The following is a 16,265-nucleotide window of genomic DNA, read 5'->3' on the forward strand; positions in this document are numbered from 1 at the left end:
ACAAGCACATTCTGCATCAATGAAAAAATAGATGAATACTTGTTATTCCTCTCAGAACATACTTTATTGAACATATTTAAGTAGCTACTGTTTGCTCTCTTCGTAATCAAATTCTGTTTGAAACTTATTTACTGTACAGTAGTATCGAACACAGTGTAACAGAGTGGGTATAGGAACTAAGAAATCCCTAAGGGCTTTGCTAGATACTACATTGGAAGTCATGAGGCATAGGAAACCCAGACAAATAAGGAGAGATGAAAAATAGTAACAATTTAGAAGAAAAAAATCAAGGAAATATAAAGTGAGAGTGAAAAGCAGAAATCATCAAAGCACTCATAATGGAGCATTTTAAAGAATAGGGAGGTTGGGGATACACCATCTATACCAAGGAACTTCCAGCACCTTTACAATATTAAAGGTTTAATTTTAAAACAATTCAGTCAATATTGGAAAATTACTTTGTTATGGCAGACCAACTTGACAATAGCATCACTGCTTGTTCTAGATATTCACCATCCCGTGGCAACACAATAAGGTCAAGTTGACTTTAAAAACCAAGTTATGGAAGCTCCAAACAGCTTGCTGAAATATAGTCCTTCTCAAAAACATCCTCAGTAATTTGAAGAGGTCCCATAAATGAATCTAAAAGCTCTAACCTCCCATTCTTTGGCAGCTACTTTCAACACCCTATGCCCTTTAATCCACTCAGAACCCCACCACTGCAAGTGCTCATCATGAGCACTCCCATGTATATGCCATGGCAGCTGATTCCAGATCCTTTCAACACTTGAAATGAGCCATGCAGAACTGCAGGTGCTGAGAACACCTTCTCCTTCTCAATTCTTTGCCACAATTTTCACCTGAAACTTTTCTTTTGTGCTAGAATCTCACATAGACTCTTAAACAGGTCTTTTTCTAGCCCCCTCTCCTCTAATTACTTAATTATTCATTCAATCTATTATGTGCCCTGCACTGTGCTAGGTACCAGGTACACAATACTGAAGAAGGCAGACATGGTCCTCAACTTTTGTGTAGCTTAGAGTCAAGTGATGATGATAACCTTACTAACAAAGGCTAAGTGTCATATTGGCATTACCTCTTTAGTTCTGACTATTACTCTGCCAGGTAATGACTATTATTATCCTAACTAGAGGCCCAGTGCACAAAATTCATGCATCGGGGGGGAGGTCCCTCAGTCCAGCCTCTCCATTCCAGGACCCCTCAGGGGATGTCTGACTGCCAGTACGGGATTGGGCCTAAACTGGCAGTCAGACATCCCTCTCATAATCTAGGACTGCTGGCTCCTAACCACTCACCTATCTGCCTGCCTGGTTGCCCCTAACTGCCCTCCCTGGACAACCTGGTCACCCCTAACTGCTTTCCCCAGCTGGCCTGGTCACCCCTAACTGCCTCTACCTTCACCCCTGCCACTGTGGCTTTTTCCTGAAGGATGTCCAGAAGATGTCTGGTCTAATTAGCATATTACCCTTTTATTAGTATAGATTTTATAATCCTAACCTCATTAAGTTGCTTGCTCAGAGTCACAGAGCTAGTAAGGCAGAACCAGGATTGAAACCTTGGCCTGTCTGACAGTCCATTCTTGACTCCTAGTAGTCTCTTTCAAAATGAGTCCACAGGGGTGGACAGTTTATAGGGGTCAGATCTCCAAACCTCCTCACCAATCTCACTCTTCCATCAACCCCTTAGCACCGATTCAATTACCCCCCCCCCCTCTGAGGACTGCTCTCCACTCCTCACTAGGAGCTTACATATATATTTATAGGTGAGGGTAGAGAAAGTAGGCAGAAAGGAGATATTCTGTACACTAAGAGCATCTGTGAAAAGCTCTGTAGGCCAAAAATTTCTTTATACCAGTCAGAATAATTTTTTTTTCCTGATGATAATTATATAGTAAAATACCTTTGAGACTGATGCCTACAAACTTGCCATATCTTTTAGTAGTAACTGAATAATGATAATCAACCTAGTCTAAAGAGGACTTTTCTTGCTCACTGGAAATCTCTTTGGTCATAAGCAAGATTTTAAAAAAGGGGGTGGCCATACCAAGGCAGCAGGATTAGAGACTTTATCTGAGTTTGGAATGTTCCTGGCAATAGGGATTCCCAAGAAGTTAGCACACAGATGCTTGTGGGAGTTAAGCTGTCCTCCACATTCAAAGGGACCCCTGGGCTCCACCCACTGTGTTGTGGCGTTTGAACTGATTGTGAAGGTTAGCCTGTGCTGAGCCATCCATGATTTTTCATTTGGGCTCCTCTGTGATAAGCAGTACACTTTTCAGAGGTAGACGACACACATAACACTCTAGCTGTGTCTTTCTGTAGCACACGCTGGAACAATGAACTCTGCCCTACTCAGTAAACCTGAATCTGTTCATGATTCTAGCCATAGAAGCATTTTAAAGCGTTTTGAAATTTATTTGTAAATGATAGTTGACATACAATATCATTTTAGTTTCAGGTATACAGCATAATGATTAGACATTTATATACAGTGTTGCATTTTTTTCATTAATGTTTCATTAATGTTTGCATTAATTTCAGTTTACTTCCTAGCATGTAGTGATAGATATTTTTAAAGTCTTAAATGTCCTAATGCCTTTAGATTATACTTTCCTCCATAAAACGCCGATTTGTTTGGAGTCAAGGTTTAGAGCAGTGATGGCGAACCTATGACACGCGTGTCAGAGGTGAAACCCAAACTCATTTTTTGGTTGATTTTTCTTTGTTAAATGGCATTTAAATATATAAAATAAATATCAAAAATATAACTCTTTGTTTTACTATGGTTGCAAATATCAAAAAATTTCTATATGTGACATGGCACCAGAGTTAAGTTAGGGTTTTTCAAAATGCTGACACGCCGAGCTCAAAAGGTTCGCCATCACTGGTTTAGAGCTTCTTCTTTTGTTGCTATTCTTCAAATATTGCTTAGTATAGACTGTCCATATGGTTGATGAAAGGTCTCTCTGCACAGCATAAAACCAGGTAGGAAAATGAAAAAAACAAAACAAACAAACAAAAAAACTACCAATCAACTGACTGTTTAGACTCTACTTGACATTAGAGGATTTCACAGAACTGACAGAATCCCACACCTGTTAAATGGCTGCATGGCCATAATCTGTGCTATCCAGTACTGTAACCATGTGGCTATTTTAAATTTAAATTAATGTTGAATAAAATTAAAATTTCAGTCCCTCAATCATGCTAGCCCCATTTCAAGTGTTCAATAGCTAGTGGCTACTATATACTGGACAACACAGATACAAAACATTCCCAATATCATTTCCATTGGACAGCATTGTTTTAATAATTAAATTCAGTACAAATTTACCATAAACCTACTATGGGAAAATTATAGTTTCTACTGTTAGGGAGCTAATATTCTCCTGAGACATATACATGCACAATCAGAAACTATAACATGGGCAAAGGTGCTAAGTGTTCTAATTATGGGAGCAAAGAGAGAAAGTCATTCTGACTCAGAGGATTTGGGAAAAGCTTATTGTTGCCCATAACATCTAAGTTGGTTTTTCAAAAAGTGTAATCCTATATAATAAAAGGCTAATATGCAAATTGTCCCCTTGGGAGTTCGACCTACAAGGAATTCAACCGCTTGCTATAACATGTGCTGACCACCAGGGGGCAGCATAGAATGAAGGAAGGCTCTGGCCAGCAGCCAGAAGGCCCCGATCAGCCCTGATCGCTGTCCAGGTCTAGGGACCCTACCTGTGCACAAATTTCATGCACCAGGACTCTAGTATGAAAATAACCAGAGATTGACCAGGGGTTGGTGGGAGGTGTAGAGAGGAGTAAAAGAACTATTTCAGTGGAACATGAGCTAAGGGTACCAAGGTAAAACGTTTGGATCCTGCATGGAAAGTTGTGTTGTATTTGTTGCTTGCATGAGCTTGTAAAAGAGCTCACATTTCTAAGTCTAATTCTTCTAATGCCTTTATAAAACTTTGCAGTTCAGGTTATTTAAAAATTCATGATGAAAATGCCAAAATTGTAATTCATTGTTTGACATCTATCTCCCCACACAAGATCGCAATACAGCTTCAGTTTAATAGGAATAGAGACTTATGTATCTGTTCTCGCAATTTTGTTCTCAGGTCCTCGCATGCCTCTTTGTTAGGTAACTCTTTGTTAGTACTTCTTTGTTAGGAATTTGTTTAATGAATTAACAAATCTTCGTAATCTTCTTTCTCCCCAGGTGATTCAATCGTGCCTATAACTTCAATTAACTTCTATGTTGATTATTCCCAAATTGGTGTTTAAAGGTTATGCCTCACTCCTTAGGTTCAAGCTCATATTTTTAATTGTCTTTTGAATGCCTATACCTGAATGTAGTTTAGATACATTAAACTTAACTGATTCAAAACTGAATCTACTATTTCTACTACAGATCCGTATCAGCTTCTTTTTGTAATTTTTAAAAATATATTTTTATTGATTGCAGAGAAGAAGGGAGAGGGAGAGAGATAAAAACATCAGTGATGAAAGAGAATCATTGATCAACTGCCTCCTGCACGCCCCCTCCTGGGGATCAAGCCCGAAACTCAGGCATGCACCCTGACCAGGAATCAAACCATGACCTCCTGGTTCATAGGTCGATGCTCAGCCACTGAGCCACACAGTCAGGCTGTATCTGCCTATTTTCTGTTGCATCACTATCTACACAGTCATCAAAATTGGAACCTCAGAATTAACAAAAAAGTATATTTTTTCCCCACTCATTACATGCCATTAGTCATTAAATCTTATCAACGCTACTTCCAAGACTTGATCATACTTGTGCTTTCTCCATTCAATTGCTATTCTCTTTATTTAGTTCTTCATTTTCTCTTTGTTCAACTGTTCCAACAGTTTTCATTTCTCTCCCTGACATTTACACAACAATCAGTTATTTTTTTCTAAAATAGAGATTCAATAATGTAATTCTCCCTCTCCCTTCCTCTTTCTCTAAAAATAATAATAACATAACTTCAATGCCCTCATTACCTATAGAATAAAATTAGAACCTCTTAATACAATGTAAAATTATTTTCACAATCTGAATAGACCAATTTTTCTATTTTCATTACATAAATCAACTCTGTCCTCTAGGAATAAGACTATTTGCTTACTCTTGAACATATCATGCATTTTCATGCCTCCATGATATTGTTTATGTATCCCATGACTTTTTTGCCTATTAAGTTCATTTGGAAAACACACACATATCTTTGAAGATCCACTTTAACTTCAGAGTTTTTCTATGAAATTTTTCCCATTGCATAATTTTCCAGCTTTTCCCATTCTTCCCCAGGCAAAATTAGTTCTTCTGTCCTATTTTTTAGAGAAATTTTTTCTGTTGCATTTTGTACATACCTTGGCAGAAAATGTAATTCATATCATAAGGTGTGTAGCCAGAAACAAACAGGTAGGGATTCAGACATGCTTGGACATGTTCTGATGAACTGCTGAGACAGGCTGTACTGAAGTCTATTTACTGAGGAGTCTTGTGATAAAATAACTCCAGGTGTGTCCATTGATGAGGTTCAAATATATTTGGACATGTCAAGCAAATCTAAGGATCAATCAAACTAAAACCTATTTGGATCAAAGAAAAAAGGGGCTTCACAAAATAATTTATCTTTAAAAAATAAATAGGAAGGCACGGTGAGCATAACTCACTGACAGAAATAGTTTGCAAAGGGAAGTAGGGTTTTTGAATACAGCACAGCCCTTGTTATTCAAATCTACAGGGAGCTGAGGACTAGCATCAGAAGGTAAAGGCAGCAAGCTCATACTATTCATGTACTAATATTATCTTGATTTAATTTGCTCCCACAGGATGGTATATCCTGGGGAACTTTATTTTTTTAATATTAGTAAAAGTTTATTATAGTTATCTATACCCATTGTCCCTGGTCCATAATGGTGTTCATATATGAAGATTTATTTTCTTCACATGGCTTCAGGGAGACCATGCTTTACTCTCTATCAACTTTTCTGGCTGTTTTTTCTTTTTTAAAATATATATTTTTTACATTCTAAATTAAATTTATTGGGGTGACATTGGATAATAAAATGATGTAGGTTTTAAGTGTTATAAATCTATGATACATCATCTGTATATTGCATTGAATGCCCATCACCTAAAGTCAAATCATCTTTTTTGTCTCCTTTACTACATACACCTCCTCCAGCCCCTTCTCTCTGGTAACCACTATACTGTTGTCTGTGACTTCATGCTTTTCTACTTTGCTCATTTGTTGCTTTCATTTGTACATATAAGTGAAATCATATGGTTCTTGACTTTTTCTGTCTGACTTCACTTTAGCATGACATTCTCAAGATCCATCCACGTTGTTGCAAATGGAAGTATTTTTAAATATTTTTATTGATTTTTAGAGAGAGAAGAAAGGAGAGGTAAAGAGAGAAACATCGATGACAGAGAGAAACATTGATCACTGCCTCCTGTATATGCTTCCACTGGGCATCAGGCCCACAAACCAGGCATGTGCCCTGACCGGGAATTGAACAGGCAACCTTTTGGTACATGGGAAAAAGCCCAACCCACTGAGCACACTGACCAGGGCTTGGTTGTTTCATCTTAATCCCTTTTGTTTCATCTATTTCATTTTCTAGATTTTTAAACATTGTAGTTTTCCAAGTCTAAATCCTGAGACTATTCTATTCCATTCTATTCTGTTTATACTCATGTCTCAGGTGATCTCTTTCAGGCTCATTGCTTTAAAATATTATCTCTAGTCTTGGCCAGTGTGGCTCAGTTGGTTCAGCATAGTCCCATGCACTAAGAGTTCACTGGTTCGATTCCTGGTCAGGGCACATGCCTGTGTTGCCACTCAATCCCCAGTTTGGGGGAATATATGGGAGGCAGTGATCCATGTTTCTCTCTGTCATCAGTGTTTCTCTCTCTCCCTTTCTCTGTCTCTAAAATCAATAAAAATATATTTAATAATAATAATAAAATAAAATACTATCTCCACATGGATATCTGTTAAAATTAAATCCCCAGCCTTGACCTCTTCCATGAATTCCAGATTCAATCTAATTTCTTGCTCAACATCTCCACTTTTATGAATAACAGACAACTCAAACAAACCATGTTCCAAACTAAACTTTTGATTCTTAACACCCCCTAACCAGCTTGGCCCACATATTTTTCCATATCAGTCAATGGCAACTCAATCTTTTTTGTTGCTTGGAACAAGATCTTTGGTGTTGATCTGATTTTCTCTTATAACCCGTATTATAGATATTAACAAACCCTGTTGGCCTTATATTCAAAATACAGATTATCCAGAATCAAGTAACTTCTTGATTCAAGTAACCACCTCTACTCCTACCATCCTAGTCAAAAATCATTGTCAAGCAATAACTTCCTAATGATTCTCTAACCTTCTACCCCTACTTCATTGTTCCCTACTATCCATTCTCTATACAAAAGCCATAGTGAACCTTTTAAAAATGTAAATTGTATCATTTAACTCTTACTCCAACACTTCTGTGATTTTTTTATGTCAGAATAAAATCTAATTTCTTGGCTTAATATACAAGGCACACATACTCTGGTCCCTGGCTTCCATTCTGATCTCATCCTATATAATAAAGAGCTAATATGCTAATTAGACTGACAGCAGAACGACCTTCTGGAATGACCAGTGGGCGGAAAGGGGGGGGGGCAGGGTCACAGGGCCGTGAGGCAGCAGGGGCTGCAAAGACCTACCCTTGCATGAATTTTGTGCATCTGGCCTCTAGTATTCAATAAATATTCTCCTTTACTCTTTCTCAGTGCTAGCCACACTGGTCTCCTCTGTCACTTAAGTTAATCAAGTAGGTTTTAGCTTCAGGGGCTCTATATGGGTCTATGGCCTGGGTTTCTCTTCCTCTTGACACTGCATATTTTACTCCCCTGTTTTATTTAAATTTTGCTCAAATTTACCACTTCAGAAATAATTTCCTTGACCACTCTTCTTAAAAAAACCACCTATCCATCTCCCACTGAAGGAGAAAATAAGACATCTGGCAGGGAGCGGGGGGGTGGGGGTGGGAGTAGCTATCTGAATCTGTGCCAGTAACCTGCATTCTGACACACACTCTTGCTAGCCAATAATTAGCCCCATTCTTATCAGTGATGCCTGTCCTACCTTGCAGAACCTGTTTCCCGGAATACTCCCATTGTACAGAGGCCATAAACCATGAACCATATACAACCCCCAGAGGGGGTTGGTAGCATTGGCATCAGACAGGCCGCTGGGTGTAATCTCACTTCCCCCATCTAACTCGTGGGGGCTGCAAAGCCCTCGAAAAATCCAGAAGCCTAATCCATATTTGGGGGGCAAAGAAACTAAGGGTAGACAGGGAGACTTTTGTCCATATTCATCACTCAGGATTTGGAGACTGACTCCCCTGAGTCACGGCACTAGTGCATCTGCCATGACTCAGGAGAGTCAGCCTCCAAATCCTGAGTGATGAATATGGACAAAATAACTTTTCTAAATATCCTCTGAGTGCCTGGCTGATTAATTCTCCTCCCACACCACCTGGCAGTTTATCTGCAACACCATCACTGTCTAGTCCCTTATCCTAATTTATTTTTCTTCATGTATTTCTTTAGATTTTAAATTTATTACTGTCTGTTTCTTCCAATATAATGTAAGTTTCAGAGTAGCAGGGACTCTTTTTTCAATACTAATTCCCCAGAATGTAGAATAATGCTTGACATATAGTAAAGGCAAACAGAATGTCTGTTGAATGGATCAATTAATGAGAAATGTTAAACATTAATAACAGGACTAAAAATGTGCTATTACAGGTGAAAACCTTAAAGAAAGCTGGAAATGTTGCAGAATATTTTTGTAATCATTAAATAATTTAGGCATATATTGCCTTTTCTGTCCTAGAAGTCGCAAATTAAAGAAATCATTTAATTATTACCCATAAAATGGAGTTATTTAAGAACATCTGATGGCATATTGTATAAATATATGTAACCAGTTGGTAGATATCCGATGAGCATGTTCATGAGACAGTCACTCAGTTCAGAAGACATTGTAGTGATTTTTGTCCACTTTATCAATTTATATTATTTATGTCCTAAGTTATGTATTGTTGGGGCCCAGGAAAAGCAGCCACAAAATATCCCATGATGGCATATTGATTATTTTGAATTAAAGTTACTTGAAAAGCAACCAGTGCAAGAAGGGCACGTTGACCCTCCTTTGTCTCCTTAAAAGCAGAAAAAACATCCCCCCTGTGAAAGATGCCTTCCTTGCTTCAGTGTGTGTGTGTGTGTGTGTGTGTGTGTGTGTGTGTGTGTGTGAAGAAAAGAGCCATCCTTATCTTCAAGGTTTAGGAATTCAGAGCAAAGAAGCTTGTATAAACAAACTTGTTACTTTTTTCTGACTTAATACCCATGCCCGAATTTTGCTTAGATTCCTAACTAATGAGCACCCAAACCTAAGTTTATTTGTCATGTCAAATCCTTACAAACTTAATGTTCGTCTAAATAGTATAAAAAGCTTCCTGCTTCCATCATCTCTCTGAGCATCGTTTAAGATCTCCTTTGTGCATGTATTAAACTGTTTTTTCTCCTAGTAATCTGGTCTTGTCTCAATTTCATTATTTACCCAGTCATAATAACTCAAGAGGGGCAGGAGGAAACTTTCCCCTTCCCTGACAATATCATTTACCATAATTTACATCCATAATAAAAATTCCATGAGGCAGGGAGCTTATATCTACTTTGTCCCCCTAACTCAGAATATTTTTAATTGCATTTCAACTTATGTTTCTGTTAGCAGTGAAACGGCACCAGATTGTTACTGGCTATTGGACCTCGATAAAACAACCTTGGTACTTGAGTTCTAGCTAAGAAAGAATTCAGAGCCAAAACTCAAATACAAACAAAAGTTTATTTGGAAAGTCACAGAGGTAGAAGTGAGCTGTGGAAGAAATGAGCCAGCTGGTATGTGTAGGCTCAGGAAACAAGTTACAGAGACAAAGAAAGGGGTCCTTGGAACTTAGGAGAAGGAAAGCAAGGATATATGCACTTAGGGTAAGGAGCGGCAGAAAAGCTCCCATATACTTTAGAGAGAGAGAGAGTGCTAGGGAAGGAAGGGGGTGGGAAAGGCACAGGTATGCTCAAGAGAGAGCCACACACTTGGTCCTCCCTCCAAAGGGCTTTTAAGAGCAGAGATTTTAGGGGAGGTCCCTGGAAAGGATCTCAATGGAATATCCATCAGTTTTCCAAAGGTGTCTTTTCAGAGTGGTGGTTCATTAGTCATAGCAGCTAGTCCTGATGTCAGTCGGGGCGTCCCTTACCAGGCCTTGCTGCTTGTTTGGGTCTGGAGCTGAACGGCGACTGAGGCCTAGATGTTGTTTCTAGTTTGAGCAAAACTCTGTCTCTATGGTGTGGGCAAAAAGGGGCCACATGCTAACCCGATGAGCTCAGACAAGGCCTGTGTGGCAGCCTCAGAGACCTAAAGTAACTATAAAGGATGGTCTGACATTAAAACTTTTAAAAATAAAAAGCAGTTTATGGTGGGTAGTCATGTCCTAGGCTATCTTCCCTGACAAAAGTCAATCTTCACTTTAACTGAGCTTGTCTATTTGCATCTACAATAACATATGTTGGAATGTCAGTAATTTTTTTCCTTTTTCTGGACCCTCTCAAAGCACAGGCACCCCTTGGCAGAGACCACAAATCCCCTCATTGTTATTGAGTTCATTGTTGACTAATAACTATCCTGCACCCACGTAAGTACAAGAAGTATGTGTCTATCATTTCACTGTTTATCCAATCCCAGATGTTCCCCCACTTTGCTTTCTCCCACCTCCCTAATCCATCACTATGGATTTCATGTAACCCACTTCCATGTCCTCTTTTGATTGTGATGTATGAAACAAGATGCTAAACTGTTCTCTGAAGCATTGTCTTGATCCCTTGAGATTCTGCTTCCCAGGAATTGTCCACAGTTTGGCTAAAAAACAAAAACAAAAAACAAACAAAAAAAAACCACTCACAAAAATTCTTCACAAGTTTGAATATTTCTTATGCTAACAATGGTCAATGGCGCTGAGGCTTTGTTCCTGGGATTATTTGATGGAGATCAGAGCCACATTGTCTTAAGGGCTTAATCCTTAAGACAGCAGTTATGCAAATGAAACAGGGATTTTGGACTCTCTTTACTTTTTTTTTCTTTTTCGGTTGGGTATTTTTTGTTTCTTTGTATTTCAAATCTTTAGCTTGTTTCTTGGGATCCTCTAGTCTTCTGTTGGATCTCTGTAAATTATTCTTTATTTCAGTCAGTGTATGCTTAATTTCTAGTTGGTCCTTTTTCATGTCCTGCATGGTCTCACTATACTTAATGAGGGACTCATTAAATTTATCGGCGGTTTCCATAAAATTCTTGAAAAACCTTATAAACGTGGCCTTGAACTCTATATCCAATCGTCTGCTTTCCTCTATTTCTGCCAATCGTGACCTGTTGCTCTGACTCCATTTCCAGGTGGATTCGAATAATGAAGCCACAGACAAAAGGTGGTATAGGAAAAGGTGGACATTTATTGGGAAACAAACACAGACTCCCACGTGGGGAAGAGGTTTCCAAGGGGTAGCCCACTAAGTCACTCTTTTTAAGGTTTATACAAGTTGCAGTTCCTTGTGTCCTGATATCCCCTCTGATTGGTCACTATAGCAGCTTCAGAACTGAACCCCACCTGGGGTTCCCCTCTTTTCCTCCCTTTTGTTCTACTCCCTGTGGCCTTCCTCTTTATTCTGGAGTGAGTGGTTCCCTCTCCTTTTATTCTGTGAATGTTACCTTTGGGCAGCTCCCAGCCCCCTTGTTCTGTGAATGTTTGCCTTCTGGCAACTCCCAGCTTTGCAGCCCTGCTGTTCTACCCCATGGGCCCCCTAATTCCTAAAACTCCCTAAACCTGCCTATTTTACCTCTAAGAATTCCTTTCCATTTTAAACCCAAGTTTGTACAGAAATTACTGCCTGTGATTAAAGGACCAAGAAACTAGGAGACTTGCTATAATGCCCAGAAAAACATAACAACTTTTTCCTCATAAATGATTAGCTGAATTGGCTTAACCCACATACCAATCTGGACAAAATATCTAAGGACCAAATTTTAGTTGAGCTTCCCTTCGCCCACAGACCCCAGAATTTAGCCCCATCTTTGAGCACTGGAAAGCATAACGGCTGCTACTTAAAGGCCCTCAAATTATCCACTGACCTCAAGGAAAGACATTTCTTGCTTAATTGTCCAATAACATTGAAAAGTAATTTTAGGGGTAAGATAGGAGAGGTTTAGAAAATTTCAGAAATTTTGGAAATTAAGGGGACCATGAAGGAAACCATGGAAGAGCACAGCAGCAGAAGGGATATTTCCATAGAATAGGGGAGCTGAAAAGCTGCAACAGGTACATTTCCATAGAATGAGGGAGCTGGGAAAAGCAGAAGGTCTATATTTACAAAATAAAAGGAAGGAAGCCCTTCATCCAGAAGGAGAAGAAGAAAGCCCAAAGGGAAGAGGAAAACAATAAGGAAGGGGGGAAGGGGGAGAGAATCTCACATGTCCCATGTAAGGTTGGACCTTTGAGCTCAGGAGTTACTATAGTAACCAGTCTAAGGGAGTAGTGACCAATCAGAGGGGATATCAAGGCACAAAGATCTGCCCTATAAGCCATAGGGGAAAGGAACTCAGTGGGACCCTATCCCCCTCCCCAAGTGGGAATCTGTACTTGTTCTTCAATAAATTTCCACCTCTGCTATACCATCTTCGGTCAATGGATTCATTCTTCAACTCCAATGGACAAAAAGCCCAGGAACAATTCTTCCCAGGGCAACACTGCATATTCCAATCCAAGAATCCCGCTTCACGAAGGCTTGTATGGGAGTCTTATGAGGCTATTTGGCTCTTCTCTGCCCCCTCCCCCATTTCCTTCTCTAAGGGGTCTATCACATGACTAGTGACATGCTAGGGGAGGAAAGGTCAGGGGAGGGTCAGATAGTTAGGGGGTCTAAAAAACATGACCAGCAATATGCTAGGGGAGGAAAGGTCAGGGGAGGGTCAGATAGTTAGGGGGTCTAAAAAACATGACCAGCAATATGCTAGGGGAGGAAAGGTCATCCTGAGGGTGAGATTCCATCAGACAATTGTCCATTGCTAGGCACCCAGAGTTTTCTGCCCTGGTGACCTTCCATACTTGGACCATCATTCTTACTCTGCTCATGCCTGTCTACCTACTATATTCCCTTCTTTCAACTGTTTATACCACAATGGATATAAATTATATCTACTACTGTATTAACCATCTAGTAGGTGCTTGTATTTATGCTTTTATTTGCTGAATAAAAGCATAAATATGATAATTCTATGTATTTCCCTCAATATGATCTCAACTTAATAGAGAAGTTGTCAAAGTTTATGTACTGTAGAGACAAAAGGCATATATATCAGTGGTTATTTGGGACTAGGATGGAAGTGGGGAGTGACTACAAATAGACATGAGAAAAGTTTGAGGGATGATGAAAATCTTCTAAAACTGGATGGGGGGGGAATGTTGCACAATTTTATACTGTTGGGGTCCAGCCCCAGCAGGTCCAGGGGTTCCCAAAGGTGTGGACAGAGTCGGCAAAGAAGGAATGACACGGAGACAGCGTTCAGTTGATCAGCAGCCTAGCCAGGTTCTCTAGCCAGGTTCTAGCCAGGATCTCCAGCCAGATTCTGTGTGTTATTGTCTTGTTACATCTGTATTTATACCAGTTGATTTTAATCCTAACAATTTCTATTCCAAAGGTTACTTTTTTATCCCCTCCCTGACTTCAGGGAAAAATCCCTACGTGGGGAAACAACTTTTCTCGGAGAGGTGACCTTGGTTAAAACACATAGCGCCAAGAAGGTGAGTAAACATATTAAGAACAGTATGCCATATACGCCAGGTCCCTTGAAACATGCTGTGCAGATGTTTCTTCCCTGCAGTGACTGTGTCAAGCAGCAAGGATGGACTGGCTTCTGGCATTATACATTTACTAAAAATTATTGACTTGAACATTTACAATGGGTGTATTTTATGGCATACAAATTATACCTCAATAAAAATGTTCTTTAAAGTGTATGTAGAAGCTCAGCATATTGCAAGTACTTTAAAGATCAATGCATAAAAAATTAGTAACAAAGATATCCACTTTCCTTTGATATTTACTTGCAATGAATTTTACAGAGAATAACAATTCATCTTTTTCAAAATAGTGCTAACAAATGAAAATCTTTGAATACAATCATGATGAGTGAAAGGAAGCAGAATATGCTACACCAAAATATGCCTCTTTGGCATATTGATTATTTGGGGCTGATAATTTTTGAGAGGCTGCAGGCACAGAAGTATTTTTGCAAACAGAATAGAAGCTGCTCTACTGTGAGGAAAGTTTACATTTATAAGGGAAATCTCCATTGATAAGGGTGTCTTTCACTTTGTATCAGGAATAAGGGGATGACTAATCTCTAGAACAGTGGTTCTCAACCTTCCTAATGCCGTGACCCTTGAATACAGTTCCTCATGTTGTGGTGACCCCCAACCATAAAATTGTTTTCGTTGCTACTTCATAACTTGATTTTGCTACTGTTATGAATTGTAATGTAAATATCCAATATGCAGGATGTATTTTCATTGTTACAAATTGAACATAATTAAAGCATAGTGATTAACACAAAAACAATATGTAATTATATATGTGTTTTCCGATGGTCTTAGGCAATCCCTGTGAAAGGGTCGTTTGACCCCCAAAGGGGTCGCGACCCACAGGTTGAGAACCACTGCTCTAGAAACTCTATCAATGGAGAAGGTTAAGGCAAATTTGCATAACAACAATACCCTGGCTTAGAGTGTTTTTCTTGTAACCTCCATAAATGGTCGCACCCTGCCCCCAACTTTTATCTTAACTTAGAGATGATATTTAAGCTTGAGCCTTTGGTGAGCTATTCCTGGTATCTCCCATGTATACAAGAGATATACATTTTATTACACTTCTTTTGCTCCTATTATTCTATATTTTATTATAGGATGGGAGTCTCAGCCAAGAACCTAGAAGGGTAGAGGGAAAATTATTTTCCTCCTTTAGAGTGGGAAGTAATTACAAAAAAATATAATTTCTATAAACAAAACATGTAAGAATTATGATTTTATAAAAAGATTTTTGTCTATTTTGATTCTATCCTATATAATAAAGAGTGGGGGTGCCTGCTAACTAGTCCTATATAATAAAGAGGTAATATGCAAATTATCCCTCACATCCTCACAAGATGGCTGCCTATTAGCAGGCCAGCAGGGGGTTGGTGAAGGATAACCAAACGACTGAACACCAGGCTGCATGGGGCAGCCAGGCTGGTGGGGGGGGGCAGTTAGGGGCAACCAAGCCAGCAGGGGGGCAATTGGGGGCAACCAGGCCAGTGGGGGGGGGCAGTTGGGGAGATTAGGCTGGCATGGGGGGCAGTTGGAGGCAACCAGGCCAGCAGGGGGGCAATAAGAGGTGACAAGGCTGGTCAGGGGGAGCAGTTAGGAGCTGTAAGTTTTACTTTTTCCAATGTTAGGTGATACCGGGATCATGCCTAAACTGGCAGTCGGACATCCCCCAAGGGGTCAGGCTGGCGAGAGGGTGCAGGCTGGGCTGATGGGACCCCCCTACCCCCTGTGCACGAATTTCATGCACCAGGCCTCTAATAATACATAATTGTATTTCAATTTACATTTTAATGTACATTTGTTCCTCAAACAGCAATCTATTATATGCCATTTATATATTAGCACATCATACTTTTTTTACAGGTAATAATTGAAACTGAATAGCATTTCAAATGGGAAAAATAAAGGCCTATCCTCCTTTAGAGTGGGAAGTAATTACAAAAAAATATAATTTCTATAAACAAAACATGTAAGAATTATGATTTTATAAAAAGATTTTTGTCTATTTTGATTCTATCCTATATAATAAAGAGGTAATATGCAAATTAACCCTCACATCCTCACAAGATGGCTGCCTATTAGCAGGCCAGCAGGGGGTTGGTGAAGGATAACCAAACGACTGAACACCAGGCTGCATGGGGCAGCCAGGCTGGTGGGGGGGGGCAGTTAGGGGCAACCAGGCTGGCAGGGGGGACAGTTGGGGGCAATTAGGCTGGCAGGAGGGCAGTGAGGGGGGACTAGGCCAGTGGGGCGGGGGCAGGT

The 16,265-nt window shown here is 39.6% G+C and overlaps 1 long non-coding RNA gene across 1 annotated transcript in view; it reads right to left on the minus strand.

Annotated features, from left to right (window-relative positions):
- Positions 1 to 390: 390 nt before the first annotated feature.
- Positions 391 to 16,265, minus strand: part of LOC107183298 — an 18,579-nt gene continuing 2,704 nt past the window's right edge. Inside the window, exons 2-3 of the long non-coding RNA XR_001514081.1 lie at positions 13,996 to 13,998; positions 391 to 402 (exon numbers count right to left, since the gene is read on the minus strand). This is a non-coding gene — a long non-coding RNA (uncharacterized LOC107183298). The remainder of the gene's footprint in view (positions 403 to 13,995; positions 13,999 to 16,265) is intronic.

Source organism: Myotis davidii, unplaced genomic scaffold (genome assembly GCF_000327345.1).
Source record: "Myotis davidii unplaced genomic scaffold, ASM32734v1 scaffold837, whole genome shotgun sequence".
Lineage (NCBI taxonomy): Eukaryota > Metazoa > Chordata > Mammalia > Chiroptera > Vespertilionidae > Myotis > Myotis davidii.